Source organism: Mustela nivalis (genome assembly GCF_964662115.1).
Source record: "Mustela nivalis genome assembly, chromosome: 6".
NCBI lineage: Eukaryota > Metazoa > Chordata > Mammalia > Carnivora > Mustelidae > Mustela > Mustela nivalis.
Genome location: NC_139025.1, coordinates 145,195,493 through 145,222,058, shown reverse-complemented (window position 1 = coordinate 145,222,058; position 26,566 = coordinate 145,195,493). Strand labels below are relative to the sequence as shown.

Here is a 26,566-nt window from a genome sequence, read left to right as displayed (position 1 = left end):
CTGGGTGGCTCAGTGGGTTAAGCCTCCGCCTTCAGCTCAGGTCATGATCCCAGGGTCCTGGGGTCAAGTCCTGCATTGGGCTCCCTGCTCAGCAGGGAGTCTGCGTCCTCCTCTCTCTCTTTGCCTGCCTCTCTGCCTACCTGTGATCTCTGTCTGTCAAATAAATAATAAATAAAATCTTTTAAAAAAAATAAAATACCAAGTGGGGCAAAAGACACACTAGTAAAAATGCAAAATAATAAACTGACTAGGCTCTTTATCATCACATTATTTGTAATAATAAAGAACTAAAAACAACTCAAATGTCCATTGAGAGGTGACTCACTAGATAAAGTGAGAAAAATCTTTATGTGCCAATGTGGAGTACCTTCTAGTACACAGATTAACTGATAAAAGCTGCTTTTATGTACAAAAGAGAAGGAGTATATACATACACAGAAACATTTTGGTATATCTGTAAATCAAAATCCATTAGTACCCTACGGATAAAAGAAGGAGAAGGTGAAGAGGCAGTGATAAATGCAAGATTTTTTTATACACTGAATTATATAGTTTTGACTTTAAAGAGTCATTCATGTTATTTATTCAAAAAATAATGTTTTTTGTTTTGTTTTGTTTTTAAGATTTTATTTATTTATTTGACAGAAAGAGATCACAAGTAGACAGAGAGGCAGACAGAGAGAGAGGGAAGAGGCTCCCCACTGAGCAGAGAACACGATGCGGGGCTTGATCCCAGGACAGAGAACATGACCTGAGCTGAAGGCAGCAGCTTAACCCACTGAGCCACCCAGGCGCCCTCAAAAAATATTAAACAAAATAGAGTAGAAATGAGAAAAAGAGGGAAAGCAAATCTGAAAACAAAACAGATGAACCTATCTGAAGATTAAGTTGGGGGTAAAACCATAGAGAGAAATAAATGATTGAGGCAATTTTATAAGACAGATTTAACATACCCACTTAGTGAGATATAGCCTACGGACAAAAAGGAATACAAAGAAGCTTGAAATTTCATTTAGTACTCTCACTACCAAAAGTAATAGTTAAATTGTTATTTTGAAACTAATAGGAAAAATAAATAAGTAGTTATGGTAAGGAGATTAGAAACCAAACTTTTCATTATTAAAGAAAAGAGGTACAAGGAGAAACTCCAAGTTACATAAAAGCCGTGGAAGGATAAATTTGAATGGTAAGTATCAGTAGCAATGCATTACTTGTTTTTCTTTGGGCCACTGATGAAGTCTAAAACCTATGAAGAGGTCTGAACAGCAACACAGTATTCATCCCACTCAGATGTGTCTTCTAGCCACCATTCCCCCACAAAAGTCATCAGAGACCATGCAAAAACAGCTAGTTCTGGATCAGAGGAATGAAACGTCGGGGACCCGGTGTAGAAAGCAAGGAAGCTACCTAAAACTGACAAGGTCACTTCAAAAGCAAACAAAAGCCAACTTCAAAGGATCCCCACTGGCTATAGGTGGTACAATGTCAGTATCAAAAAGAAAAATGTAGGGGCGCCTGGGTGGCTCAGTGGGTTAACGCCTCTGCCTCTGGCTCAGGTCATGGTCTCAGTGTCCTGGGGTTGAGCCCCACATCGGGCTCTCTGCTCAGCGGGGAAACTGCTTCCCTTCTTCTCTCTCTGTCTGCCTCTCTGCCTGCTTGTGATCTCTGTCAAATAAATAAATAAAATCTTGGGAAAAAAAAAAAGTACTGCACTGATTAAAACATATGGAACAAATAAAAAATCCACAAGTTCTCAGGCACCTGGGTGACTCTTGACTCATTATCTCGGGATCAATGACATGGAGTCCCATGTCGGGCTCCACGCCGGGCATGGAGCCCACTTAAGATTCTCGCTCTCCCTCTCCCTCTGCCTCCTCCCTCTCACTCTAAAAAAAAAAAAAAAAAAAATTTAATTCCGAGTTCACATCAAGACCAAAAAAAAACAGAGAAAAGAAAACTAAAATAAAATAAATAATATGCCTAAGTTACTAAGCAGTCACTCCTTACTCTGAAAATTTATCATGTCTACCTTATAAAACTATATATCCAGGTAACCAAATAGTCCTCCTTGATAAGAAAAAGTCTCTCCTTACAGGAGATTTTCAACTCATGAAGATAAAAGGAATGAGAGAATTCAAAAATCTATTTGCAACTTCTAATAAAATAACTGATTTTGGAAACAATAATGGTAAGATTATTAAGAAAAAGAGGGGCAGGGACACCTGGGTGGCTCAGTTGGTTAAGCAGCTGCCTTCGGCTCAGGTCATGATCCCAGCATCCTGGGATCGAGTCCCACATCGGGCTCCTTGCTCAGCAGGGAGCTTGCTTCTCCCTCTGCCTCTGCCTGCCATTCTGTCTGCCTGTGCTTGCTCTCTCTCCCTCTGTCTCTCTGACAAATAAATAAAATCTTAAAAAAAAAAGAAAAAAAGAAAAAGAGGGGCAGCTGGGTGGCTCAGAGAGTTAAGCATCTATTTTTGGCTCAGGTCATGGATCAAGGGTCAAGGGTCCTGGGATCAAGCCCCATGAGGGGCTCCCTGCTCAGCGGGGAGTCTGTTTTTCCATCTCCCTCTGCCCCTACCCCAGCTCATGTGCACTCTCGAGCTCTCTCTCAAATAAATACAATCTTTAGAAAGAAAAGAAATGTAGATAATTATGCAAACAGAAAGATTGGAAAGCCACAATTTTAGCTCCCCCTATGCCATACAATATGCAGTATTCTTGTAAAAAAGTTGAACCTGAATCTAGCCAAGTTACAGATCAAACATTTTATATTCAGAAAGTATGGGGGATAGGGGAACAAATTAAATGACACCATGAAGAGTAGATTTACAGGACAGCTGGCTCAGTTTCTTCAAAAACCAATGGCATGGGGAAACCAGGACAGAGAAGGGGGAGAGGAGAGACTATTCTAGGCAAAAAGATTTAAGAAACAATATCCAAACACAACATGTGGGCTTTGTTTCAGTCCCCATTTGAAAAAAAAAAAAAAAGTAGAAAAAATATTTTTCAGGAAAATTTAATATGGACCTGCTATCCAGTGATATTAAGAAAGTAGTGCTAAAAAAAAAAAAAAAAAAAAGAAAAGAAAAGAAAGAAAGAAAGTAGTGCTAACTGCTTTAGGTATCCTGAAAGAATAATGTTCTCCAAAGAGGTCCACGTCCTCATCCCAGGAACCTGTGAATACATTATTTTACACCGCAAAAGGAAATTAGGTTGCAAATGAATTCATGGAATTAAGGTTGTGAAAGCTAGTCAACTGACTTTAAAATAGGGAGGGTATCCCAAATGATATCCATGGGCCCACTGTCACCACAAGGGTCGTTACAACAGGAAGAGGGAGACAGAAGGAAAAGGACGCAAACAGCTAGAGCTGGTTTTGAAGACAGAGAAAGGTACTTTCTGCCAAGGAACACAGAAGTCTCTAGAAGCCAGAAAAAGCAAGGAGATGGACTCATCCCTGGAGCCTCCAGAACGGAACACAGGCCTGTCAACATCTTGATTTTAGTCCAGTAAGTCTTGTAACCTACAGAACTTAAAGATACTGAGTATGTGTTAAGTCACCAAGTTCGTGGTCATTCATGACAGCAGCCGTAAACAACTAAAACAGATGTGTGCTAATAAAAATATTACCCTCACACTTAACTCCCATTCTCATCTGCCCATCAGTAATTCTTCTGCATCAGGAAAAACAAACACGGTGTTAACAATATTATACACACCATAAGTTTCTACGATTGACATTAAGAAACTGGAGTTGATATTTTTACCATTTGAACTCAGCTCTTACAGTGAAAGGCCTCAGCCTAATAATGGCAGAGGCTGAGCCTTACTCAAGATAACGGTTTTATATTCCTGAGCGTTGTAGGCAAACAGGTCCCGCTCCAAGGTGCTGTCTGGAGTTTTCCCAGTTCTGTGTTGCAGGGTTATAAACAGATACATCAAGTGCCAGATGCTTAATCCATGGCTGCTCTTGTTAATATGAAAATCCCATTTGCAAAGGACTTTTTCTACCCAATTGAATTGGCCCAGGGAAGTAATCCTGTTGAAAAGAAAACCTGTCTGAGAGGCCCCGGGAGAGCTGTACATTATTTGCATTGATTTGCATATTAATTCATAGCTGGTGGAACACCTCACTAAGGAGTGGATTTCTCCAGGCTATGAAATCCGAGGTGGCAAATATTTTGAACCAATCAATGTAATGGATTAGGACTAGCCTCCCTCTTTCTGTACCACTTCTCCCCTTCAAAAGAAAATGAAGAGTAAGGCTTCACCCCAAACCCAGATTTTACCTGGAAATGCTAATGGGGTATGGGTCGGGGGGTTAGCGGGTGGATTAACATGGGTGTACTTTGGTTGGGAATCTGAGGAAAGGAGTCCAGACACACACTTCAAGAGCTCCCCAGATCCCTGAGCACCAGATCCTACAAAGGAAGCCCAGACCAAGGGCAGGAGCCACGTGACTTCTCTACACTATCCAACTTCTCTGCTGCTACCTCTCAATTCCCTTATCTGACCCCCCTCCACCCACCTCTGCATTCCCTTTCACTCTATCCTTCTTGTCCCTCATGCTCTTTCCCCCATGTCAGTGCCCCCCTCTGTACAAAGAGGTAACAACAGCATCCACTTCAAGAATTAGCAAGGGAAGGCTTAGCACTCTACTTTTTTTTTCCTTAAAAAATTTTATTGAAAGGTAGCATATGGGGCACCTGGGTGGCTCAGTCAGTTGAGCGTCCAACTCTTGATTTTGGTTCAGGTCATGGTCTCAGGGTTAGGAGATCAAGACTATCAGAGTCTGTGCTCAGCACAGAGTCTGCTTGGGATTCTCTCTGCCTCTCCCTCTGCACCCTCCTGCCACTCATGCTCTAAGATAAATGAATAAAATCTAAAAAAGAAAGAAAGGTAGCGTATGTGACTAATTCAGGACACACATTTGGATTCTTCTTGGCTCACATTTTATTTGACTTTAATATACATTGAAGGGATGCCTGGGTGGCTCAGTCAGTTAAGCATTTGCTTTCAGCTCAAGTCACGATCCCTGGGTCCTAATACTGAGTCCCGCATCAGGCTCCTTGCTCAGAGGAGAGCCTGCTTCTCCCTCTGCCTGCCAATGCCCCCCTCTGACTTATGCTCTCTGACAAATAAATTACATTAAATTAAAATCTTAAAAATATGCATATATATTGAAAAAAATTTTCTGATTCAGCAATTACTTATGAGTAAAACAAAAAGTTATGTATATAAAGGTAATATTTTCAGGTAAATAGCTAGTAAGAATCATGAATATTAAAATCTAAGTGGCTAGGAACAGACACATGAAAAAGTGCTCAATATCACTCAAAGAAATGCAAATCAAAAACCACAATGAGATACCACATCACACCAGTCAGAATGGCTAAAATTAACAAGTCAGGAAACAACTTGTTAATTTTAGCGACTTGTTGGCCAGGATGTGGAGAAAGGGGAACCGACCTACACTGTCGGTCAGAATGCAAGCTGGTGCAGCCACTCTGGAAAACAGCATGGAGGTTCCTCAAAAAGTTGAAAATAGAGCTACCCTATGACCCAGCAATCACACTACTGGGTATTTACCCTAACGATACAAATGTAGTGATCCAAAGGGGCACATGCACCTGAATGTTTACAGCAGCAATGTCCACAACAGCCAAACTATGGAAAGAACCTAGATGTCCATCAACAGAGGAATGGATAAAGAAGATGTGGTATAGATACACAATGGAATACTATGCAGTCATCAAGAGAAATGAAATCTTGCCATTTGCAACAACATGGATGGAACTAGAGGGCATTATGCTTGGCAAAATAAGTCAATTGGAGAAAGACAACTATCATATGATCTCCCTGATATGAGGAATTTGAGAAACAAGACAAGGGATCAGAGGGGAAGGGAAGGAAAAATGAAACAAGATGAAACTACAGAGGGAGACAAACCAGAGATTCTTTTTTTTTTTTTTTAAGATTTTATTTATTTATTTGACAGAGAGAGATCACAAGTAGGCAGAGAGGCAGGCAGAGAGAGAGGGGAGGAAGCAGGCTCCCTGCGGAGCAGAGAGCCCAATGCGGGGCTTGATCCCAGGACCCTGAGATCATGACCTGAGCCGAAGGCAGAGGCTTTAACCCACTGAGCCACCCAGGCACCCCCATAAGAGACTCTTAATCTCAGGAAAGAAACTGAGGGTTACCGGAGGGGAGTGGGGTAGGAGGGATAGGGTGGCTGGGTGATGGACACTGGGGAGTGTACATACTTTGGCGAGCACCAGGAATTGTGTAAGACTGATGAATCACAGACCTGTACCCCTGAAACAAATAATACATTATATGTTAATAAAAAAATAATAACTAAATAAATCTAAGTGACTAGGAATAGAAGGATTTGTAAAACAAATCATGGGTAACTGACATCCTAACAATGTCGCCTACCACTGCCCTTGACATGCACTAAATAACCAAGAAAACGTTAGCTGTTGTCTGCAGAGCAAACTATCCCATGACAGTTCAACCATCTCATTTGGCTTGCTCACAGTCTGTGAGACAGGAATGCAGAAAGGGCTCAGCCAGTGGCTTCTCTGCTGCTCATGGCATCAGCTGGGGCCATCCACTCAGCCACATTCAGCTAGTGGCTGAACTGGACTGGAATTTTCTAGAAAGCTTCATTCCTTTTTATGATACCTCCATGCTTTTTTCCATGTGGCCTCTCTTTCACATGGCAAGCTTGGGCTTCCTTCCAGCATGGTGTTCTCAAGGCTATCAAGCTTCTTACAGCCTGATTTGAAAGGAAGCCTTCCAAAAAGGAAGCCAGCAGCTGCCAGTCTCTGAAGACACAGCCTCAGAGGTGAGGCTGCATCGCTTCCATTGCATTCCGTTGGTCAAAAGGAGTCCCACGGCTACAAGAGATTCAAAGGGAGAGGGAGAGGCTCCAGATCCTGAAGGGAGAGAAGCAAAGAACCAGCAGCCAGTTTTAATTCACTGCACTGTTGCCCAGCAATCTTGTCCACTTCTGTGCCCTGACTTCTCCTGAGCCTGGAATCACAGACTTTTCCCAAACCCAGACCTGACCACGTCCTCATCTCTCTATTCAAGTCTCCGAGGCTCTCACTGCCTATGGAAGGGAACTCAGATTCCCCAGCCTGGCATTCAGGACCCATCACACACTCCTGCACTCTGCAGCCCAACCTCCGACCGTTATGTTCCTGCACATGAACACACGGACACCTCCTGCAGGCGCTCTCATACAAGTGAGTGTGCACGCATGCACACACACACACTCCTTTACACCACAACCACCCAGAGAATCCACCAGAATGTCCTGCGCACCAAACAAAGCCATGGTTTTTACCTAACCACTGTCAGAGGGAGCAGCTCCACCCCGGTCAAGCCTAGAAGGCTCTCAGGAGGAGGAGGCCAGAGGCAGCTACCTCCTGGATTTCAGTGTCTGAGCTCAAGTAGTTTAACGCAGGTCTTCTAATACAGTCTAGGATTGGTGGCCACCATAAGGCAGAAGCCTTAGAAGGCAGGAATCTTTGTTAGTAAACCGTTGTTCAGTAAGCGGACTTTTTAGCCCAGGGGAGCGGCGCGTGCTTGTGAGAACAGGGCTATGTGCCCAAATGTGCAATCTCTTGTTTGAATAAATCGGTTTTCAGGAATTTCCAAAGTAAATGGTGAAATATTTCATGGTTTACAGCCTTATCTTCCTGGACAAGAACTTTCTGGAGTAAATGGTAATCATGTTGACACAGGTGGCTTCAGTCTTCCGTCCTGTGAAGCCACCAACATCTCAGTCTTGGACACACACAGTCATCCTTACCCACCTCAGCCGGACTCTGAGCAGCCCTGCTCCTCCCCAAACGCCTCATTTTCATATCCTCGCCCTCTTTCCTAATAAAGTTTACTTTCTCCCATTATAAATGAAATGCCTGATTATTCCTGCAAAGTTTGAAAATAAAAAAGGTGAAAAGAAGTCAAAATGCCCACACGGGGACAGAGGAAGAAAGATGGGGTTGGATTATTTTCCTACGGCTGCCAATAACATAATACCATAAACTCAGGAGCTTAAAACAGAAGAAATTGGGGCACCTGGGTGGCTCAGGGGGTTAAAGCCTCTGCCTTCAGCTCAGGTCATGATTCCAGGGTCCTGGGATCAAGTCCCGCATCAGGCTCTCTGCTCAGTGGGGAGACTGTTTCCCTTCCTCTCTCTCTGCCTGCCTCTCTGACTACTTGTGATCTCTGTCAAATAAATAAATATATAAATCTTTAAAAAAAAAAAAAAAAAAAAAAAAACAGAAGAAATATATTCTCTCCCAGTTCCAGAGGCTGGAAGTTTGCATGCGGTCAAGGTGTTGGCAGCACTGGTTCCCTCGAGAGGCTGTGAGAATCTGTCCCCTGTTTCTCCTCCCGCTTCTGCTGACTCCCAACCATTTTTGACAGTCCTTGGTTTGGGGCTGCATACCTACTGTTTCTGCCTCAATGTTCACACGGCCTTCCTCTCTCTGTATGTGTCTCTGTGTGTCCTTTCCTTGACTTACAAGGACATGAGTCACTGGATTTAGGGCCCACGCCAAATCCAGGATGATCTCATCTCAAGATCCTTAACGTAATCATATTCACAAAGACCCTATATCAAAATAAAGCTGCTGTTTCAATGTTCCAGGTGGGCATGAATTTTGGGAAGACCACTATAGGGGTATGAGAGACGTAAATCTTCATCTACCTCATCGGGAAGCCAATAGATAATTCCTAAAATCAATAAATCAAGAAATAGTAACCTGAGCATGTTATCTTGACCTAGAAGGAAAAAATTAAAGGCTTGAAGAGGGTTCCCCAGAAGAGAAGGAACAAGTTTAATAAGGCACAGTTCTTTTTTTTTTTTAACCTAGATCACTGGTTTGGTATGAAAGGACATCACTCAGGAACAACCAGATGGAAGAAACGCATAGGACAAGGCACGTGGGAATGGCGCAGAGCTTCCGCACTGTCCAAGGCGGCCACTCTCCCCGCATCTCCAGAAGTTCGCTCACCCGGAAGTCCTGCCTACTCTTCTTCACACTTAAACATTTGCCAGTACCTCTAGACTCTAAGTTATCAAATTGCAACCCCGAAGAAAATCACCCATGTGGCTTTTCTTCCTTCTGCTTTTCTGCACTTATCTAGAAGGGCTTTTTTCATTTCGAATAAATGAAAATCCTTATTGCCCAGTGACAATCGGAGTAGCACATTGGTGTTGGTCTTCTCTCCAAATTGTTTAAGCTGATCATCCTGTATATGCAACAGCGAAACCCATTTAGCTCCACCTAACTTCATAATATAAACATATCCCCATGTTATTCTTTTTTTAGGGTTTACCCATTTGTTTGTGAGACAGAAATTGACAGCATTCGTGGGCAGAAGGGGACGGGGAGACAAGCAGACTCCACTCCCAGTGGGATTCCAACACAGGGCTTGACCCCATCACCCAGAGATTATGACCCTAGCAGAACCAAGAGTTGGATGCTTAACCAACTGAGCCACCCAGATGCCCTCATGTTAATTTTAAATCTTAATAAACATTATCATTACTAGCTAGATAAAATCCCACCTAACAAAAGGTCCATCATTTACTCTACATTGATTCCTGGGTTTTTTCGCATTATAAAGAACACTGAAATAAATCTCTCCGAGCAGATCCTTGCATGTTGTATTCAGATTACTTCCCTAAAACAAAACAAGTTCTAGAAGGTTACATTACAGGGGTGTAAATATTTTGAAGACTTTGGATATACCTACCAAATTGCCCTCTGGAGGAGGGAGAGGTACCAATCTGTCCTCCCACCAGACCATATAAAACACATGCCCCGTCGATCTTGCTCTCAGCCTTCTCAGTGAAAGCCTGTTTCATAGGATGTTACAAAAACTTTCCCTGCTGCCCCACATTTTGCCCAGACAGATGGTCCCTTACTTAGGATGGCTTGACTTATAATTTTTCGACTTTATAATGTTGCAAAAACAATTTGCATCCAGTAAAAACCATACTTAGGATGTTGAATTTAACCTCTTCCTGGACTAACACCACACAGCATAACAGTCATTCATGACAGTGGCCATCAGCAGAGAGCCCTAGCTTCTGGTCAGCCACGCGACCACGAGGGTAAGCCACAGACATGCTTACCGCTACTCTGTCCCTGCATAACCATTCTGTTTTGCACTGTTAGTGCAGTATTCAATAAATTATGTGAGATAATCATTTATTATGGAACAGGTTTTGTGTTAGATGATTCTGCCCAGCTGTAGGCTAATACAAGTGTCCTGAGCCCATTTAAGGTAGGTGAGGCTAAGCTGTGATGTGTGGTAGGTGAGATGTATTCAATGCATTTTTCAACTTATGATATTTTCTATTTAGGATGGGTATATGGCGATGTAACCCCATCATACACTGTCAAAAATCTGGAATCCCAGAGCAAAGGATTCTGAGATTACCCAGACAGCTTACCAAAGGGAAGTAAAGGATCACCTCCAACCAGTCAAAAGAAGCAGAAAGTTGAAGCTCATATATAATATATATATATGCTTTTATATATATACACACACACACAAGCTTTATTTTATTTTACTTTACAGAGAGAGAGAGAGCTCGTGAGAGCATAAGCAGAGGAGAAGGGCAGGCAGAGGGAGAAGCAGGTTCCCTGCTGAGCAAGGAGCCCTACCTGGGACTCCAATCCCAGGACCCTGGGATCATGACCTGAGTTGAAGGCAGACACTTAACCAACTGAGCCACCCAGGCGTTCCAGAAAACTGAAGTTTTTAACGGAGAGAACTATGAAGGGAGGTAAGTCATCAGCCTGGTGGGAAGTATTGTGACATTTCCCTTCTTCAAGCCAGAGAATCGTCATAGAGACAGAAGGTGACTTCAAGGGAGACTGTCTTCCTTCCTCCAGGTACAGCTGAGCTGAGAAAGCCACAGACCACCTAATGTACATGAACAGAAAGCTGAACAACTGCCAGCTGCCTAACCAGCACGCACTTCTTCCTTAGTAACAGATGGCCGTTTTTATTCAGTACACAATGCTCCAGAAAAAGATTACATTCCCTGGCCTCCTTTGCAGACTAGATATGCCCCAGCCAATGTGGTGGAAGTAGGATTTCTGGGCAAGCTCTTTTTAAGGAAATAACAAAAAGGAGCCCTATCCTCCTTCGTCCATCATCCTTCCTTCTTCAGGATGCTTGGAATGCGGCCAGAAGCCTAGCATTCTGGCAGCCATCTTAGGCCATGAAGTGAAGGGCTTCAAAATGGCGGAGTATCTACAGAAGAAGCCCAGATCCCTGACGATCATGGGACCACCATGTAACTCCTGGGCTGTTTACCTCTGGACGTAATGTACGTGAAAGAAACTCAACTCTTACATGTTTAGACCACCTTACAGTGTTTGTCTCACTTTGTTATTTTGGATTTGAAGGGAAGTTGCAAACAATACAGTGTTTCCATATTCTCCCACCCAGTTTCTCCTAACGTTAACACCGTATGTTACTGGGCTTCATCTGTCACGGTTAAGAAACCAACATCGACGCATTACTGGGAACTTGGATTTCACCAGCTTTTCCACAAATGTTCGTTCTCATTCCAGAATCCCATCAGGATGCCACAGCACTTAGTCACCAGGCCTCCCTCCTCGGTCACCTCTGACCAGCGAGTTTCTCATTCTTCCCCTGACTTTTCGCAACCTTGACCTTTTGAAGAATACTGGTCAGCTGTTTTCAAGAATGTTCCTCTGTTTGATTTTGCCTGATGTTTTCTCATGACAGACCGGGTTTAAGAATTTGGGGGAAGAATATCACAGAAGTGAAAGTTCCCTTCTCACTGCCTTGCATGGGGGTGACGTGAGAGCAGCACAATTTATCACATGGTGACACGAACCCTGATCACTGGGCTCAGGTGGCGCCCACCAGGTTTGTTCACTGTAAAGTTGTTCTTTTTCCCTACTCACAATTTTGAAAGTGAGTCATCAAGTCCGGCCCACACTCAAGGGGAGAGAAGCAAAGCCCCAACTCCTGGCAAGACAGAATGTCTTGGAATTATCCTGAAACGTTTATTCCTTCTTTCCCATTTACTTATTTACTCATTCATTCGTTCATTCAATCATTTGTTTATAATTTTACAATCTAACACTACGGTTATTTATTTTGTTACTCAAATTGTCCCTGTTTTGGCCATTGGAGGCTCTTTCAGACTCTGGCTCCTAAGTCCTCTTAGGACACACACACCCCTCCACTGTTTGTTTTTAGCTGCATTTTGTTCTGGTTTTTTTTTTTTTTTTTTTTAAGATTTTATTTATTTATTTGTCAGAGAGAGAGCGAGCACAGGCAGAGTGGAAGGCAGAGTCAGAGGGAGAAGCAGGCTCCCTGCGGAGCAAGGAGCCTGATGTGGGACTCGATCCCAGGACGCTGGGATCATGACCTGAGCCGAAGGCAACTGCTTAACCAACTGAGCCACCCAGGCGTCCCAGGTTTTTTTTTTTTTTTTTAAAGATTTTATTTGTTTATTTGACAGACAGAGATTACAAGTAGACAGAGAGGCAGGCAGAGAGAGAGAGAGGGAAGCAGGCTCCCTGCTGAGCAGAGAGCCCGATGCGGGACTCGATCCCAGGACTCTGGGATCATGACCTGAGCCGAAGGCAGTGGCTTAACCCACTGAGCCACCCAGGCGCCCCTTGTTCTGGTTTTTTGACAGTGCTCCAGGCTCATCCTGTACTTCCCTGTCCCAATCCTGGAACCAGCCATTTCTCAAGCCTTCGTTCCTTTAGTTGGAGAAGGGCATTTAGAAACTACGATGTGGGCTTCAAGTGTGCTCTGTGCTCCTGGAGCGTCACTCTTCCTCTCAGCCGGCAGAGCTAGGAAGTGTACATATGCAAACCATCCTGTGTTATTAAACCAGCTTATGGGTTAGAGGACATTGCTTTATCCTGCCCAACTCTGAGCATTCTTGGAAGAATGTAATGCATATCCCTTGGAGTCTGGGGTCCATCTGCAAACGCTGACACCGATGTCTCTCCTTCCTGTCTGGAGAACACTAAAAGTGGTGGGTGTGTTCTACAGGCAGGAAATAAGAGGGCTGAGTTTACCTGATGGGATGGTGAGGTTGGGCCTTCTCACTCACTGTTTGCGGAGCTGTAAAGATGTGTCCAGTTTTCCCGCGGAGCAATGGGTGCTGAGGAAAGCAGCAGACTTGAGCCAACCCAAGTCTTTTGTGTCTAAGAAGGCAACCTGCTAGAGCAAAAGGACCCCAGCGGGGAGATTTTTGTGACATGTATACTGGGGTACATTTGCTAGACAAAATACAGGACTCCCAGTTAAACCAGAATTTCAGGGACACCTGGGTGGCTCAGTCAGCTAAGTGTCTGTCTTCAGCTCAGGTCATGATCCCAGGGTCCTGGGATCAAATTCCATATTGGGTTCCCTGCTCAGGGAGGGGTGGGGGAAGGGGGAGAGGGAGAGAGGGGAGGGGGCGAGGCCCTGCTTCTCCCTCTGCCCCTCCCCTTCTTCCAGCTTGTGCTCTCTCTGACAAATAAAATCTTCACAAAAATAAATAAATTAAATAAAATAAAAAATAAGAATTAACTAGACTTTCAGATAAATAACAAATTCATTTTTAGTCTAAAAACATCCCAAATAGTGTATCTGCAATGCCGGTTTGACAGTCTGGTATTTTTATTTGCTAAATCTGGCATCCCCACACTGGGGACAGAAGTTGAAACTGGGGTTGCCGGGACTTGGCTGGAGGAAGCATCGTCACATCAAAGAAGTACAAAGCCCTGAGCTCCGGAGTAATCTCTGCATCTGCTCCCAACAAGGCCTGTCACACAAAGGGCATCGCCAGCCAAGAAAAATCTATAAGCCAGCACAAGGTCAATAAAGTTGGTACACCTCGTTATCCTTCAGAAAGCAGCTCCAATATCACATGCCCTCTGCTTTCCTTAGCTCAGCCCCAGGCCAGATAAACAGCCCTTCCGCTGTGTTCTCCAAAGCACTGTGTGTCGGCTTCCGTGCATGCCCAGCCATCTAAAGAGTCAGGCACTGTTTGTTCTGTTTGTTTTGAGAGGGGGAGAAGAGAAGGGGAGAGGGAGTGAGAGAATCTTAAGCAGGCTGCACACCCAGCGTGGAGCCCCACTCAGGGCTCGATCCCACAACCCTGAGATCATGGCCTGAGCCGAAACCAAGAGTCGGACGCCGTGGGGCACCTGGGTAGCTCAGAGGGTTAAGTCTGGCCTTCAGCTCAGGTCATGATCTCAGGATCCTGGAATCGAGCCCCGCATCAGGCTCTCTGCTCAGAGGGGAGCCTGCTTCCCCCTCTCTCTCCACCTGCTTATGATCTCTCTGTCAAATAAATAAATAAAATCTTAAAAAAAATAAAAATAAAAAAGGAGTCGGACACCACATGCACTGAGCTCCCGGGGCGCCCCAGGAGTCAGGTGTTGCCGATGGATGGCTGGGGTGGTTGCTCTGCAGTCCTCTGAGCTCTCCACACGCAGAGCTCTTGCTCTGTCCACCTCTGTAGGCTTGGTGTCCACCGCAGACACAAACAGAGTCTGCAGAGGGTCACAGAAATGTTCACTCAAGGAGCAAGAGAATAAAATAATGAGTGCTCCCATTTTAGAGACAGAGGAGCCAAAGCCTGAAAAATTTACTTCAGTGCCACATTGTTTTTGATTTATTTATTTTTAAGATTTTATTTATTCATTTGAGAGAGAGCACGGGGAGGGGCAGAGGGAGAGGGGGCAGCAGACCCCGCTGAGCAAGAAGCTGGACATGGGGCTCAATCCCAGGACCCCAGGATCATGACCTGAGCTGAAGTCAGACACTTAACCAACTGAGCCACCAGGTGCCCTGTTTATAAGTCATCCTATAAGTCATCTCTATGCCCCACGTAGGGCTTGAACTCACGACCCCAAGATCAAGAGTCCCATGCTCTTCCAACTGAGCCAACTAGATAGCCTTTTTTTCTTTTTTTTAATTTTGTAATGGGTCTACCAAGAACAAGGAAAATGAATGCTATTTCAGAAGCTGGAGTGGAAGACACCACACGGTCATGAGAAGACATCTGCCGAGAAGGACACAGAACACGGCCCTTAGTGGAGCCAACATAGCATTGAGGGGAGCAGGTTTTCCTCCTCCATCAAGCTGCTGCCTTTTGAGGGGTAGAAAGAGCCCCTCTAAAAATGGAAGTCAACGGCTCCAGGTTCCGTTCTGACTCTGACCCTGGGCAAATCCCTCGGTCTCTATTTCCTCCTCTGTGAAGTGCCAGGGATAATCTGTACGAAGCTCACTAAGAGCTTGCTTCCCTACTCATTCCTCAGTCAGCATGTCAGGGCCCCTCCGTGAAGGCCTCTGGGGAGAGAAAACGGGGCATAATCCCTGCACCTAGGGAACCGGAAAGGCAGGGAATGGAAATTAACAGACTGTGCATGGCTGGTACCATGATCATAAAAGCAACGGCCACCCTCCACTTTGCCCACGCACATGTAGCAGCCACGGTCCCAATGACCACAACCACCTTACAAGCAGGTGTTATTTTAATCACTTAGGACCAATGACTTGGTCAAGGTCACTTCACGAGGACGTGCCAGCACGGCCACTGAAATTCAGGCTTTCCTGCCTCAAAACCCAGTGCGCACAACCACTCGGCCACATGCCATTCCCGGTTGGAGTATGTGAGAAAGATCATGCGCAGTGCAAAGAATGGCACAGGGAGGGTTTCTCAAGGCCTTCCCAACTGTGACAAAGTCCAGGAGCCACAGCGACGTTGTAAATAATAATGGGCATCAAACACAGAACTTCCTATGTTCTCTGTAAAGCACTGTTACACACACTTTACGTATACCAAGCATTTAAGCCTCACGAAGTCCGTATGAGGCCGTCACTATTACCCTCACTCTGTAGACTGAGGACAATGAAGCACGGAGAAGCAGATTTTCAAAGCCCCACAGCCCTGTTGGCAGAGCTGGAATGCGAACGTGGACAGCCCAGCTCTGGAGTCCGTGTCATAACCTCTTGTGCTGTACTGTCAAAGTCAAAGGGAGATGACACACGGAAGAGAAAAAAATAATTGAAATTCATAGTGCAAAGGGCTAATCTCCCAAATATCTTAAGAGCCCCCCTCCAAGGAAAAGACCAACAACTCAATAGAAAAATAGGCAAAGCATGCAAATAGATAGTTCAATAAAATTAAGTACAAGCAAGAAAAATGCAGATGTTAGCCCTAATGAGATAACATTTCTCACCTGCCAGATTGGCAGAAACCCAGAAGTTTGACAAAATACTCTTTGTGAGGCTGGGGGCGGGGGGCGGCAGCCTCATGTGCACTGCTGAGGGGCGCACAGACCAGCACAAGGTCTACAGACGCAAAGTAAAGTGACAAATCCATACACTCAGCGGTTCAACGTCAAAAACTCTCTCATGCAGGCAAAATGGCGTTAATGCAAGACCAGCCATTACAACCTTCCTTGTGACCACAAAGTCCTGGAAACTACCGGAATGCCCATCAACAGGAACGAGTTGCTTATGTTTGACACATCCATACAGTGGAAGACTCTACATTGTGAAGAAGATTGTAGAAGCACTTTACAGATTGATGAGAGACCATTTCAAGACACATTAAGGGAAAAAAGCAAGGTACAGAACAGTGCGCATGATACACTATTCTTTGGTGTGTTTTATGTATTCTTTTGTTCAAAAATAAAAGGAAGGAAATATATCTTGTACTGATCTGTAGAGACCTTAAAAAAGCCTTTGGGAAAAACAGGGAGTGGGTAGACGGGAGGCAAGGATAGGACGGAGAACTTCCCCCACACCATCCCTTTTGTATTTTTTGAGGCTTGAACCTTGCATCTTTTTAATTTAAGAAACCAAAAAAAGAAAAACCTTTCAGAGGAGGGGTCATTTTAGAACTCTCTGCCTCTAAAATGACAACTCAAAGTCCTCTAATGAGAAAGTCTTCATGAACCCATCACTGATAAGGAAACAAAAAGGGTATCAGAGCTGCCCATGGCAGCAAGAAGGTTCTTTCATTCAGACCCATGCATACAGTGCCCGTGGCCTCTCCCATTATGCTCTCGAGGCTCATTCAAGCTGAGACTCAGGCGCCAGTGACATCTGCTCACAGAGGTAACCGTGGGCAACCAGGCTTCTCTCGTGGTTGTTATAGCAACACTGGTGTTCCTACCATTAGGTTTTCATGGTGAAGTGATTATCAGGCCTTGTGGTGGGCTCTTCCACGTCTGCAGTATGAATGAGCCTAAATTAGATGCAATTTCAAATGAACTGTGAAGAGAGCCTGTGAATGGAGAGAGATTTCCATTTCCTTCCATTGGGACTGGCAAGCCTCAGGAGTTGCACGCCCGATGAATTCAAGGATGGGATGTCACTGGCACAGCGGTCATCAAAAGCTGGGAGATGGCCAAAGACCTGCCACGTTTCCCTGCAAAATGGGCAGTCCCTTCGCTACTTCCTTTCCTCGATTCCCCCGACAAGTAGCAGGAGCTAACCCAGCAGGCTCTTGGTTTCAACCCCCGGATCCAGAACAAGAGCTCCTGATTTACTACTAGAACACTGTACACCCCATTCTCCTGAACAATGAGTCCCCGCTCCACACTGCGGCGATCTCAAATTCCTGATCGCCAGAGCCCACCACTGGAAAGGGACGGAGCCAGGATTCCCAACCACCGCCTCTCAGAATGTCTTCTATCTCTGATCCTTCACTCACGATGAAATTTCTCTTTTGTGTTTAGAGAGTGGCATGGAGTTTCACCTACTCCATGAGCCTCAGTGAAAAGAACAAATGCTCTGCGTCCATCGGCCAAAGGGTGGAAGGAAGGGGCTCGGTCCCGGCAGCCAACCACCCCCACTTGTCGGTGACAAGCTCCCAGTGACTCATACAGCCCCTTCACCTCTGATTTCCAGGGGTTACAATTTGCCCAGCCACATGCAAATGCATTTCTCTCTCACCCTGTTCTACATTATTTCGTTCGTATAGGGCATCGCAAAGTGGCAAAGTATTAGAAAAGACTCAGGATTTGGGCTTGCATTAGGTACTTCCTGGGAGAATTCAAGGAAGTGGGACTTTGCTCTGAATTGGATGTTGTCGGGAAGAAATAAATCTTAGCTACAAGGAGAAAATAATAGAGAAAGCTAAAGTTTTAACTGTAGAGAAGCAATCACTGTGGGGAGAACAGGCTTATATCAGTTTCCTATGACTTGCAACAAATTACCACAGATTTAGCAACCATTTATTAAACACCATTGTTTCACAGTGTCTGTGAGTCAGGTTGTGGCATGACTTATCTAGGTCCTCTGCTCCAGGCTTCACAAAGCTGCAGGAAAGAGAGAGAGGGCCTTAGGGGAGGAAGGAGGAAGGAAAGAGGTACACAGAAAGGTGAAAAGACTAAGACTGAGACCAAAACGCAGGCCAATACTAAGTATAAGTTTATTATGGGCTCTTCCCCAGTCCAGCCTCCAGATGAGAATGCAGCCATTGGCACTCCCAAGTTCAAGCAAACATCAAAAGCAATGATAATGCAGTGCGGCGGGGCAGCCACCGAAGCAGTCACAAAGGAAGCCCTGAAGGCCTTAGAGGGACAGGATCACCTGCCATCACCTACCACATCAGGGAGGAAGGCACACCTCAGCTGGGCTCTGGAGCAAGAGCTGGTCCCACAAAGCAGAACATGGGAGAATATTCTAGCATCTGAAGACAAAACAGCACCAAGACCAGAAATAAGAGAAGCTACAAAATGCTCAGAACACTCGCAGACAGCTGGAGAAGTTACTGTAGAAGGTGCAGGGGAGTGAAATGGGGTCCAGGGGGAAGAAATGGGGTCAGACAGGTAGGGAGCAGATTCTGAAAACCTTCGGTTGCCTGAGAAGGACTTTTTTTTTAGAACAACAAGGAGTCACTGAGAAGTAGGAAAGAGCTATAGAAATGTTATTCACTATTAGTAATATCCAGAGTCATCACAGCCACATTGATTATACAGCAGAATTTCCAAGCAGATGTTTTTACAAGCCAGAAATGTTATATTTATATATATCTATACATAAATATATATTAAAACATTTTATTTTATTAGTAATTAATATTATCATCAATTAATATTATTAATAATAAATATTGCTAAATATTATTAATGTGAATATTTGAAGCAAAAATTATTTGTCACTGATAACAAGTGTCCTGGGCACATCTGTCCCGGTGTTAAGATGTCTGCAGGGTCTGAAGTCTGAGAGCAAGGACTGGATCATCTCACAACTTTGAATGGGGTAGAATTTAGGAAAAACACGGGGAAGGCCTGCTTGCATAGCTCAGGTACCGGTGAGACCACAATGCAGAGAATGGTGATTTCGTTATCAACAAACATTCATTCTGTGGGAAGGCCATCCATCGCCCCTGATCTGGACACACCAGTCACTTTGGACCCAGACCTAAGCATTTATCTGATTCTTCTGACAGCAGTTTTCCTTGCTGCTTTAGACTGCTTTGAAGGAGCTGATCACTCAGGAGCCTACCTTGGAGCAGTGGCTCAGGGGCGGTGCCTCAAGTCAAGCCTTGGTCCTTAAATTCACACAGACAGAGCTTCTGAGTAAGATCGGCTTCTCAGTACTGCATACAGATGATCCCTAAACAGTTGATAAGATTTGGTTATTAAAAATCCCCGGGGGGCGGGTAGTCAAAGAATCAGGGCCATCGTTAACCTCTACAGAGAGTCAAGAGAATTAGCCAACCAAGTTTAATTTCATTTAAGTCTTTCTTACTGACTTAATTTAATAATTATTCGTAAGCACAAAGCATCCCTCCTTATGTTAGATCTGCAGGAAATTAATCACTTCTCCCTCTGGACAAGGTTATTTGCATTCTTTTCAACATTTTTTAATAGGAAATACATAAGGCCTGGTACAAAACACGAAAGAGAGGAAAGAGCAGACAGAAGAAAGACCTCATCCAGTTCCCTCCTCCAGAGGCAGCCTCCGGCAACTATGGAAAGCACGGACACATGCCCTGTTTGAGATGATTTTTTTTTATATATATTATATCAAAAGTAAAAACAGTCTACACAGTTTTCAGTACTATAATATTCTAGCTGGTGACTGTTCTATACCAATACGGGAGAAGCCCCATTCTTTGTTACTCTAGTGTAAGGTTATGCCTACTCTACACCATTGATTCCCCTACACGCACACATTTAAATGGCTTCGAACCCTTTGCTACTTCTAATAATGCTGCAAATTAGATCCTCATACAAAACTATTCTCCATATGAAAGAATAAAGAAAAAAAGGCAGTAAATAACTAAAATGGAATATTATTCAACCTTTAAAAAGGGACATTCAGGGGGCACCCGTGGCTCAGTCGGTTAATCGGGCTCCGGCACTGGCTCCCTGCTCAATGGGGACCCTGCTTCTCCTCTCCCTCTGCCTCTCTCTCTCTCCCTCTCTCACATGAATAAATAAAACCTTTTTTAAAAAAAAAATTTTAAAAAAAGGACATTTGGACCCAGGCAATAACATGAATGAACTCTGAGGACATTACACTGAGTGAAATAAGCCAGTCACAAAAGGGCAAAGACTGTACGATCCCACTGTACCTCATAAATTGTATGTTACATGTATTTTACCACAATTTTTAAAAATTTATTTTCTATATTCTTAGGTATTCATTTATTCATTCATCCGTTTATCCCATCATTCCATAAGCCTACATGTGCCAGAATCAGAGAGTTACGCACAGATTTATCCTCAGGTTCAGGAAGAGAAGGAATTAAGGAAGCAAAGAAATATCACAAGGACATTCCAAGCAGAAAGCTCGGGATGTGAAAAATTAAAGTGCCACACTAGAGAAAAAAGGATGGAGAGGTAAGAAGGGACCCCATGTAAAGACCTCCAGCATCTTACTAAAGGGGAGATTTTATTCCAGAAGAATAAACAGTCATGCTGAAAAGTTTACGCAGCGCATCAGCCACCTGACCTGTGTGGTAGGAGAGTTCGGGCTTCCCTGTGCAGGCTGGACAGAGACCGAAGCTACAAAACACTCCTTCCATGCTGCTTTCCTCCAAAGGCAGAAAAGTAACAGTGAAGCTTGGTGAATCTTGACCTGCACAGAAAAGAAGGAAAGAAAACAGACTGTAGAAAATGAGGGTGCATAATTCACTGCTCTGGTAGTTTTCAAAGCGTGGCCTCTAGACCAGCCACCTCGGCATCACCGGGAGCTGGTTAGAAATGCAAATTCTCAAACTCTCTCCCAGCCCCACTAAGTCAGAAACTCTGGGGGCGGGACGCCAGCAATCTATGCTTTAACAACCACAGGTGATTCTGATGCAAGCAAGTTTAAAACCATGCTCTACAGCAGAAATTACCACAGGTGCCCTTTATTCATCTTTTTTACTTTTATGTTTTTAAGTAGGTTCCATGCCCAACATGGAGCCCAATGTCAATCTTGAACTCACCACCCTGAGATCAAGACCTGAGCTGAGGTCAAGAGTCAGATGCCTAGGGGCGCCTGAGCGGCTCAGTGGGTTGGGCCTCTACCTTCAGCTCAGGTCATGATCTCAGGGTCCTGGGATCGAGCCCCGCATTGGGCTCTCTGCTCAAGGGGGAGCCTGCTTCCTCCTCTCTCTCTGCCCACTTATGATCTGTCAAATAAATAAAGAAAATCTTTAAAAAAAATAAAATTTAAAAAATAGATGCCTAACAAACTGAGCCCCCCAGGTGATCTGGTGTCTTTTAAATAGTATGTTTCTTATTTTTTTTTAAGATTTTATTTATTCATTTGACAGACAGAGATCACAAGTAGGCAGAGAGGCAGGCAGAGAAAGAAGGGGAAGCAGGATCATGGCCTGAGCCAAAGGCAGAGGCTTTAACCCACTGAGCCATCCAGGTGCCCCTAAAGAGTATATTTCTTATGCCTCCACTCAACTTGCCAATAAAAGTTAACACTCTGGTTCCTTTTAGTTCACATGACATAGAAAATATGATCAAATTTACCTGCCCTGCCCAAAAGGTACTTGCAAAAACTTTCACAAACATAATGCAAAGTACAACTTTTCCTACATTTTACATAGATTCTACCTTGTTTCAAAAAACATTTGAGGCAGCTGATGTATACGTAATTACTATTTACCATAGATCTCAAATGCATTTTGGGAAGAATGTTAAAAAAAAAAAAAATTTACTCCATGAAAGATCCAAAACTTTGTAGAGACTTAAAGACCAGAACTTTCTAAGCCACAAAATCAAAAAACCTAAGAAATACATGCCAAGAAAAGCCATCTGTGAACCACTCAGAAATACTGCATATCCAGATGTCCTGGGGTCTTCGAAATGAGAGCACTCACAGGTCCTCGGTTACAGCAAAACCAGTAAGCATTCCTCCCAGACTCCAGACATTTTACTCAAATCTGAGGAGCCCCATAGTACCCTCCCTAGTTACAAAATATGTTTCCTGCCATTAAAGAGAGTTTTGTTTGGGCCCCTGCAATCACTGCGACAATTCCGGTTTTCTCATGGATACAGTTCACATAATAAGCAGCAGAAGCACAGGAGCAGTGGGATGCAATAAAAAAAAAAAACACAGGCTCTGTTCAATGAAGGGTCTTCTCTCCAGCCCCTGGCCTAGGAAGGAGAGCTTCGCTCAGGTATCAAGCAGGCAGTGCTGTGATGCCTACTACGATACCTGAAACAAGGCAAAGCATTCAACAAGTTTCTATTATTCATGTACTGAGTTCCCTCTGTGCCAGGAAGGAGCCCAGCGACAGATCGCACTGTGAAGCGGAATCAGGACACTGCGCTCAACGGTATAATAACACCAGTCGCCACTAGATGGCGATCACGGAGCTAAGTAATTAGTTATTAACAGCGGTTCTCATCTGAGCACCAGGTGTTGCTCAGCATTTACTTACCATTCATTCAGAAAATGATTTATCAATGCCTGCTATGTCCCTAGCACCACAGTTTGGATACAAGGATCAGCAAAAGAAGACAGAGTTCCTGTCCACAAACCTTACAGTTCTAGGTGAGAAAATGGGCAAAGAATCCCAGCAGTAAAAGATCTCAAGTGCCGTGACTCTACACAAGGGGAGAGTCAGGCTGCGGGGGAGGAAATGTCCCCAAGAGAGAGATGAGACCAAGAAGGGGGAAGCTGAGGTCGGAAGAACAGGAGTTGGTGGGGGAGGGGAGGGAGCACTCAGGCGGAGGGAAGAGCCTGTCAATGGCTCCCAGGTGTGCGGGAAGACAGCATATCCACGTGGCTGGAGTCCAAGGTATGGGGCAGCAGCGTGGGAGCTGCCTATCCCAGGAGATCAGCAGGAGCCAGCCATGCAGGGCCATTTGGGGGATTTGGGTCTAGACCCAAAGAGAAATGAGAGGCCACTGATGGGTTCTACACCCTAGAAGGGGAGAGAGCTGGGTGGCGACATTGGGTTTGCCTTTGACATGTCAGATCCACATTCTATCAGGGTTGCTTGGGTCTCCAGGTTGCTCCAGGGACTGATCCAACCTGGACTAAAGGGTTGGATCAGGGAAGGGGCAATGGAGATGAAGGGGCAGGAACACAAGAGGGACCCAGGTGGGAAGCGGGAGCTGGGGGGTGGGACACATGACACTCAATGGCGAGGGGGTAGTACAGGAAAGGGGAGAGGCAGAGATGGCTCCCAAGCATCCGGCTCGCTCAGGGCAGCAGAAGAAAGGGAACTGAGGTGGGGGGCGGTTCTCAAGTAGCAGTTGGGAGGAGGGGAGTCATGAGTTCAGTGTTAGACATGCTGACTATGAGGGTTTTGGGAGATATCCAGAGAGAACCGCCCAGAAGGGAAAGTCTAGAGTTCAAAGACAACCACGTGGAGTCAGCTGGACAGGGATGAGATCACTGGGCAGTGAAGCCTGGAGAAAAGAGCGAGGCCACCAGGATGGAGACCAGCCACTAGCCAAGGACAGATAGAGCTGCTGAAGGCCGTCTTAGAAATCTACAGTCAGCAGTCAGGCTAGAGATAAGGTTTCCAAAGAAACGCAGGGGGAAAAAAAAAAAAAAACAACTGAGCGAGAATGGGATTATAAGAAGAATGAGACTCCCCGGCATTCCCAGCATTGCTCCTCCTCCCACATTCATTCTTAGAGAAAGGGTGTGGCCTTTAATCACCCCTAATTGCCTAGAGAGTCTGTTCAAATAGCCCCCTCCAGGAACCTGAGTAAACCGTGTATGTGGGAGGGGCCTGCTGGCAGGGTGGAAGGTCAAGGGCTCTGAGGGAGGGTTCTTGATATTTGGAACACAATTCCCCTGTCCACTCCCGCTTCAAACAGTTAAACCGCCGTCAACTTGACTTTCCCCCCATAGACACCTGAGTTCAAATCCCAGTCCCCTCCTTTAGAAACTGAGCACCTAGGGCAGTTAGTTACTTCTCTAAACTCTAAAGTTTCCCCCAGTTTTAAAAGAGGAATGCTCTGCAACTCTCATATAAATAAAAAGAAAGGGAGGGGTTAAAGCAGACGTGCCAAAATGGTCATTGGTGGATCCAAGAGGACGTTATGCTGGTAAACCTTCTGCAGTATGGATCAGATCAACACGTTACCTAACTCAGACTTACACAATGTTACACGTGCATTCTACCTCAATGTAGGTGGGAAAACGGGTTAACCTGGGTGATACAGATGTTTTCAAGACTATTCTCATAGTTTCTCAATAGGCTTGAAATTTTCTAAAAAAAAAAAAAAGAAGAAGAAGAAGAAAGAAAAAGGAAAAAAGGAGGGGGCCTAGAATAATAAAAATATCTGGTGGGGACCATGAGTATAGATTAAACCCTCCTGGCTATTAGGTGGGAACTGTGGGGTGAGGGACGCAGAGGTGTTCATTGTATTATTTTCCACTTTCTTTTAAAGAAGGCTCCGCGCCCAACATGGGGGTCGAACTCACAACTCTGAGGCTGAGTCACAGACTCTACCGACTGACCCAGCCAGGGTCTTTTTTTTTTTTTTTTTTTTTTTTTTTTTCAGAACAATAAGCTTCTTAAAAACACAGTCGCTGCGTGGGGTAAGAGGCCCGCCAAGTGCCAGTACCTGGCTCTGCCCATCTTCCTTCATTTCCTCCCACTTATTTTCATTTGCTCTCCTGCCCCGGGCAACGGTTGCCCTACAATGCCATTTTCTTCTCAGATTCGCTCGGAAATATAAGGCTCGGTTTGGGGAGTAGTTTTTTCCTCTTAACCGAAAACAGCTGATGACTTACAACATTGCTGGTAACTCACAGGACGCTCTGCACAATTCCTCGGAGGTAGGAGCCCCGCAGCTGAAAGGCCTTCCCCTCAGGCAAGCAGACCAGCCCTGAGGTGTAGAAAGCCACAGGAATGCTGGGGAGAGAGATGTAGGGAGCGGAGGTCCTACCTAATTGCCCATTCGCCTTGCCCTGCCCCGGCCAAGACCAGAGCTTCCTGGGCTCCTCCTTCCAAGGCTGCCCAGGCAAGGTTGAGAAGCGTCATCCCTACCCTGTTCGGGGGCAGAAGCACCCACTTCCTGCCTCAGGTGCTGCCCCACTCCTCCATCACCCCCACATTCCAGGCGCCCTAAGCAACAGGTAGGTTCCCAGCTGGACTTGGCTCTCGACCACAGACACGCTTTTACCCTTGCTCTTGGAGTGAGTTCGCGCCAGCAATGCCCGTCCGACCCAGCGTTGTTCCCAGCAGCCCTGCCTCTCTCTGCTTACCAGCTGGGTGACACTGAACTAGTTGCTTAACCTGCTAAGACTGTGGTTTTCTGAGGGGATGTTATTCCCTTCTTCCTGGAATTGCTTTTGCAGATCAGGAGAGATGGCACACAAGATGTGGCACTTAGCATGAACGAACAGCTCAACAAATACTATTATCGAACACTTCACAGACTCGACGGAAATGATCTTATTGCTTGCCAGACTGTAGGCTTCTTGAGAACAGGGAATGTAGTGATCTTCTTTGCATCTCTAGTGTCTATCATAGAACACAGCAGATGGATGGAACTTGTAAATACCCATAATTCAGAATCACGTGAGGGTTTGCGCTCACTTGTTGCAAAATACAGACTCACTGGGAGCCAGGGCCTAGTTAGTGCCCGGTAGCAAATGAAAGAGCCTGGGGCAGCCTGGGAGGCTCAGTCAGATAAGCACCTGCCTTCTGCTCAAGTCACGATCTTGGGGTCCTGGGATCGGGCCCTGGGCCAGGTTCCTGCTCAGCAGGGAGTCTGCTCCTCCCTCTCCTTTTGCCCCTAAACCGGCTCCTGCACGCTCTCTCCCCCTTTCTCTCTCTCCTCTCCCCCCCAAATAAAATCTTTAAAAAAGATATCACCCTCCATGATCCTTTTACCCTTCATCTCTCATATGGACAGCTGGGTCTGCTAAATCCTATGTAAAGTACCACTAAAAACGAGTTTGGTCCTATCCTGTATTCGTTCCCCAGGGCTGCAGTTGACAAAACAAATTTCCACAAACTAGATGACCTAAGGCAACAGAAATGTGTTCCCTCGGAGTTCTGGAGGCCAGCAGGGCGAAAATACGGTGTTGGCACACTGTGCTCTTTCTGCAG

General features: G+C 45.1%; 1 long non-coding RNA gene across 2 annotated transcripts; it reads right to left on the bottom strand.

The window, feature by feature from the left end:
- LOC309867675 lies at nt 1-25,670 on the bottom strand. 2 transcript variants are annotated; one of them, XR_014313303.1, is made up of 4 exons: nt 25,243-25,670; nt 20,993-21,123; nt 19,543-19,653; nt 1-153 (listed from the first exon to the last, which is right to left on the bottom strand). It is a non-coding gene; the product is annotated as an uncharacterized lncRNA (long non-coding RNA). The 2 variants fall into 2 exon arrangements; XR_014313304.1 differs by lacking the exon at nt 1-153 and adding an exon at nt 18,450-18,724.
- Between the last annotated feature and the right edge of the window lie 896 nt (nt 25,671-26,566).